Here is a 6,481-nt window from a genome sequence, read left to right on the forward strand (position 1 = left end):
AAAGTAAACAAAAGTAAAAGTCTAATATCTTGAAAACCGGTGAATATTTTTCGATGAAATTTGGTAGATATTCGTTTTCGCTCTTTCTGAACCGAGCGACATCACTTTCGTGCCAATTCATTAACTTTTTTGAAGGTGGGAGGGTCCCTTTAAGCATTTTCCTGAAGAAGTGTCACAGCCCACAGGGCGTATTTTAACATGTTAACTGGGTCGGCAATTGCCGACCCAGTCACGGAGAATGCCGACCCAGTGACAGCCGTTTGCCGACCCAGTTGCCGCCCCCTCTAGGATGCAGCACGCACATGCAGGCTAGGTGCCGTCATTCATAGTGAGGCTGCTGCCATCCGAAATGATAATGCCGCCTCTTAAAGTGAAGCAGCCGTCTATAGAAAGTGATGATCCCGCAACTCAATGTGACAGTGCCGCCCCTGAATCTCTTAGTAGCTCCACTCAATGTACCAAATGGTGCCGCCCTTCTAACCATCTGTGGAGCCCCGCAATGTGATGATACCGCCCCTCAAGAAGATGATGCCGCCCCTTTCAGTATCGGTGGCGCCCCTCAATGTGATGGTGCCGCCCTCAAAGTGCCGGTGGCGCCCCTGAATTGATGGTGCTGCCCGCCAACGAGTCGGTGGCGCCCCTCAAAATGATGCTGCCGCCCCTTAAAGTGTTGGCGCCGCCCCTTACAGTGTCAGTGACGCCTTTCGAAGTGTCGGAGGAACCCACCAATATAATGGTGCCGCCCCTCTAGGTATCCACATAGCCCCTCATTGTGATGGAGCCGCCCCTCAAGCAGACGATGCCGCCCATCAAGAAGATGATGCCGCCCCTGAATGTGATGGTGCTGCCCGCCAACGAGTCGGTGGCGCCCCTCAAAATGATGCTGCCGCCCCTTAAAGTGTTAGTGCCGCCCCTCATAGTGTCAGTGACGCTCTTCGGAGTGTCAGAGGAACCCACCAATATAATGGTGCCGCCCCTCTAGGTATCCACATCGCCTCTCATTGTGATGGAGCTGCCCCTCAAGCAGATGATGCCGCCCCTCAAGAAGATGATGCCGCCCCTTTCAGCATCGGTGGCGCCCCTCAATGTGATGGTGCCTCCCTCAAAGTGCCAGTGACGCCCCTAAATGTGATGGTGTCTCCTGTCAACGAGTCGGTGGCGGCCTTCAAAATGATGCTGCCGCCCCTAAAAGTGCTGGTGCCGCCCCTTACAGTGTCAACTCAGTGGCGCCCTTCAAAGTTTTGGAGGAACTCATCAATACAATGTTGCCGCCCTCTAACTTTCTGTAGCGTCCCTCCATATACATAATGGTGCCGCTTCTCAAACCATCCGTGGCGCCCCTCAAAGTGATGGTGCCGCCCCTTACAGTGTCGATGGTGTCTCCTCAAAAGTCAAGGTGCCGCCTCTCAAAGAAATGCTGGTGTCCCTCGAAGTGTCGGAGGCGCTCCTCAATGTCATGTTGCCGCCCCTCAAACCTTCCGTAACGCCCCTCAACGTCATGGTGCCCCCCCCCCCCCCCCCCCCCCCCCAATGTGCTCACGGCGCCCTTAAATGTCATAGAAGCGCCGGTCAAAGTGATGACTGTGCTCCTGGCAGTGTCGGTGGCGCCCCGAACAGTATCGGTGGTGCCCCTCAAAGTGATGATGTCACCCTCAAACAAACGGTGGCGCCCTTCGAAGTATCGGAGTCCTTAAATATCATACCTATTGCCGCCCATTAACGATCTGTAGCGCCCCTCCATATGATGGAGCCGCCCCTTAAAGTATCCGCGGCGGTCCTTAAAGTTACAGTGCCGCCCCTTACAATGGGGTGGCGTCCTCAAAATAAAAGTGATGTTGCCCCCCCCCCCCCCCCCCGAGTAATGTTGGCGTCTCTCTTCTAAGTATCGGAGGCGCTCCTCATTGTCAGTTTGCCCCACATCACTGCGCACATGGCGCCCTTCAATGTAATGGTGCGACCCCCAACGCTCAAAGAGATAATTGCGCTTCTCACAGTGTCGGTGGTGCCCCTCAAAGTGGTTTAAGTGCCCTAAAAAAGTTGGTGGCGCGCCTCAAAATGATGCTGTCGTCCCTTAGCATATCTGCAGCGCCTCCAAAATGATAGTGCCTTCCCTTAACCGGCGCCGGGCTGAGGTTTGAACCCCCCTCCCGACCCCTATAACTTGGCTACTGGGCCACGTAGCGACACACGGTAAGCGGCATTCGAAAGAGTGTCAAAAACTACTTGGGTTAGTTGGTTAACCGTACTTTGGTTAGGTCAAGTCAAATGTCAAATATCAGGTGACCAGAGGTCATCAAAGGTGAAATGTTGTCTGTTTCAACATTTATTGACAAACTGGCGATAACTCGGGGAAGAATAGAACTACAGCACCGCGAAAAAAAGCGCATTCGATTGCTTTTCAACGTTCCTATATGTAAAGTCCTCAGACTCATAAGCGTAACTTTATACCTATCTCTTTGTGGGTGCTCAAGCACCCCCAATCCTGAGCTCAGCACCCCCTGCCTCCCTAAAGCACCCCCTGTCTCCTTAAAGCACCCCCAGCCTCCTCAAAGCATTCCCAGCTGACTCAAGGCTCTCAATAATCAGTATTGTCAATGGCTGTATGGCAGTATTGTCAATGGCAAACAATGTCAATGGCTGTAAAATGTATCGACATTCACAACGCCATGCTTAGTTCCTCTGTTTGGGTAAAACATACAAGCATGTATAAGCAGCCACTTGCCTAACAATATCCAATTTTCTGTAATATTCTAAAAGTTCAGTACAGCCTGGGTCAATGAATCAAGTGGGACATGATGACAGAGAGATCCCATTGCTGCGCAGTGTTCGGGCGTACTGGAAAGCTTCACGCCGGAGAGACGTGGAAGGGTGGTAAAAGTCCACGCACGGACCTTGTGCCAAAAATTGATTGCACAACCGAGGAATATGCACAGAAAGACAGTTCTTTACGGTGTTCACTCACCCGAAGGGCACATGAAACAAGCCCGTGCGGCGGTTACGCCTCCCAAGCACATTAACCCTCGCCGGCACAGGCCAATTTGCGTCCTTCGACGGCACAAGGGGGGTTGGGGGCTGGTACGACCTCCCCCCCCTCGCGTTTGGTCCCTGATCGAGCTAGAGCTTCGAGGAAAAAACGAGCGTGTTGCCCGTCACGAGAGGAAGCCGATGATATCCAATTTTAAGGTCCTAGATCATCGGCCGACCTTCCAGGTCAGGTCAATGACCCAAAAGTCGGGAAAATCGGGGCCTGTTAGAAAGTCGTAAGGTGTGGCTGCTATGGGGTTTTCTGGGGTGCTGATCACTAATATCGTGTTAGTTTTGATCACAGATGATGTCTTTGGGCATTTAGACCAGGTCGGGTCAGGTCAGGTCAGGTAGGGGCCGTGACGGGTATTCGTAGAACGTGTCAACCGCGCCTCTGACAGCTTCGTAACATGTTACGAAGGCACCAAAACTACTTCGTAAATGTTGAAATGGTTGATAAATTCGAGTTCAGCTAAAAAAAACTAGCCTAGAAACATGTAAAACTCGAAAAAAAGAACCGAGGTCACCAAAGGTCAATGACCTGACCTGACCATCAGGTGACCTTGACATCCACCATGCATGGGGGCAACATCAGATCACATGTTTGAACGTTTGAAACCACGAAAAGCTTGCAAACGCGCGGCTAATGCGAGCCGACATACGCCGAATCGCGATTCCGGCCAAACATGGTCTCGGAAAGTAGGTCTAAAACTAAAAGTTTCGTCGCGATCAGCCGCTTTTTACGCGGGTTATTCGCGAAAAACCGAGGGGGGAAGGTTGCATCAACCCCCCCGTGCTGGCGAGGGTTAAGGCCAAACATCGATACCAGGTAAGCGCAGTCGGTACGGTGGTGAAGGAGTTGGTACAAGAACATGACATCGGTATGAATGAGGCAAGCTTTGATGAACTCAGTTCTAAAGGTTTGCAGTAGACTACGATAGTCCATAGGACAGTTCCTCCGCGTTTTAGCCCCTAGCCACATGAGAAAGCAGTGCTGTAGCCGCTCCAGCCGTATCAGGTGGGACTGGGCTGCACCGCTCCAAATGACACTTCCGTATTGGAGTATCAATCATGTTATTCCTAACATGAGCATTGAACGCGCATAGTATCGCCCTGTGCTCGAGACGCGCTGCAGGTGGACAAGCTGGCAATCGGCATCTCCATGCTCCTCATGAGGAGCCCCAGCATCCGGCAGCAAATCTATGACTTTCGTTTATTGAAATCAATGTGCTATTTTTAAATATTGTTAATAAAATTTAATCATTTTTGAGTAAATAAATGTAAATATAGCACGGCAAGTATAGCGTTATTATTTAACCCTCGCCGGCACAGGAGGTGGTGGGGGGGGGGGGATTGATGCAACCCCCCTAAGGTTTTTCGCGAATAACTCGTGTAAAAAGCGGCCGATCGCGACGAAACTTTCAGTACCCTCGCATTGATCAATTTTACACCTACTCTAAAAATTTCATGACCCTGACCCAAATGACCTTTGACCTGTGACCTACTTTCCGAGACCATGTTTGGCCGGAATCGCGATTCGGCGTATGTCGGCTTGCCTTAGCCGCGCTTTTGCAAGTTTTTCGTGGTTTCAAACGTTCAAACATGTGATTTGCTGTTGCTCCAATGCAATAGGGTGGATGTCAAGGTCACCTGAAGATCAGGTCAAGTCATTTACCTTTGGTGACCTCGGTTCACTTTTTCGAGTTTTACATGTTTCTAGGCTAGTTTTTCGAGCTGAATTCGAATTTAGCAACCATTTGAACATTTACGAAGTAGTTTTGGTGCCTTCGTAACATGTTACGAAGCTGTCAGAGGCGGTTGACACGTACTACAAATACCCGTCACGGCCCCTACCGGTTGACCTGACCTGACCTGACCCGACCTGATCTAAATGCTTAAAGACATCATCTGTGAGGTGGAGAATTGTGCCGAGTTGGGGTAGCACGAGCCTTCCCAATTCCACGCCGGCTGCGCCGGCTTGGCTTTGGAGCCGCACCAAACGGCGGAGGTCAAGGTCACCGCTAGGGCGGCGGCGGATTTGCTGCGCCCGTGCAACCCCAACTCGCCATATTTCTCCACCCGGCACCCCTGTCTGTGATAAAAACTAACACGATATTCGTGATCAGCACCCCGGAAACCCCACAGCAGCCACACTTTACGACTTTCTAACAGTCCCCGATTTTCCCGACTTTTGGGTCATTGACCTGACCTGGAAGGTCAACTGATGACCTAGGACCTTAAAATTGGGTATCATCGGCTTTCTCTCGTGACGGGCAACACGCTCGTTTTTTTCCGCGAAGCTCTAGCTCGATCAGAGGCCAAACGCGAGGGGGGGTCTTACCAACCCCCCCTCCCTTGTGCCATCGAAGGACGCAAAATGGCCTGTGCCGGCGAGGTTTATTAAGTTCCAGGGACAAAATGCAATATTTCACGAAAACCATGTCCGGAAAGTAACCATCGAGCCTGTCCCGTCAGGCGTCATGTTGGATAGCCCTCAATATAAGCTCATTCGTGCAGAGCTATGCAGACCAGGCTGCCTAAGCGCGGACCTACCAAAAGTCCGGTAGGGCCTGAATTAAAAATTTTAAACCCAGCGTGTTCTGAAATATGTTCAAAAACTTCCGTGATTATAAATGCATTGGGTGAGCCAAAATTGTTTTACAGTGGCGCTATTAAAACAAGCTCTCGAATCGATTTAACATTTCTTGCATGATGCCTGATACAGTAAAAAAGAACAGCTGAAAAAAGACCTACGAAAAATATGGCATGCCTTTCTGAAAGCTATTGAGCACCCCCAATGATTTTTGGAAAACTACACCCATGCTCAGACTTGACCTAACATCAACGGCTTAACCTCCAGAGCACAACTAGTTTAACCCGTGCCGGGCCGGGGAGGGTTGGAGTGGACAGTGGACCCCCCTCCGCCCCTCTACTGAGCTGTTTTAATGAAGAACCTTTTTACTGTAATAATTATTGACTCACGAAAGTTATGACATAGTTTTTTTCAGTGCTGTTCTCCTCTCGTCGAGATGCGTCGAATGAACTATAATTTGACATTCAAATGTCATTTGGGAAATTTGAGCTCATGTCCAGGTCATGACCTGACTGGTAAAGGTCACGTTGCATATCAGTCGATTTGTATCGTCAAACTGTTATCATCTAAGGTGTTTTCATCGCTCAGGCATGTCGCATGTCTCTATCAGAAGTTATTGAAAAAACTGATGGAGGCCTTCCATGACCTGACATGACCTCAAGGACATAACGAGGGGTCGTGGGTGGCAATTTTCCGATTAAGTGTTTCATTTTTAATTGTTTTATGATGTTTAAATTCGTTAACATTGACATTTGTCTACCTAAAAAAAGAGGCATGCATGCCCTGATTTTCTCCCATTTCCTTATACCTAATGGAAGGGTCGCAAAATTGTCCTTACCTTTGGTCAAAGACATAGCAATTTCG

The sequence above is a fragment of the Amphibalanus amphitrite genome, unplaced genomic scaffold (assembly GCF_019059575.1).
Source record: "Amphibalanus amphitrite isolate SeventyFive unplaced genomic scaffold, NRLGWU_Aamphi_draft 001153F_arrow, whole genome shotgun sequence".
In the NCBI taxonomy this organism is placed as follows: Eukaryota; Metazoa; Arthropoda; class Thecostraca; order Balanomorpha; family Balanidae; genus Amphibalanus; species Amphibalanus amphitrite.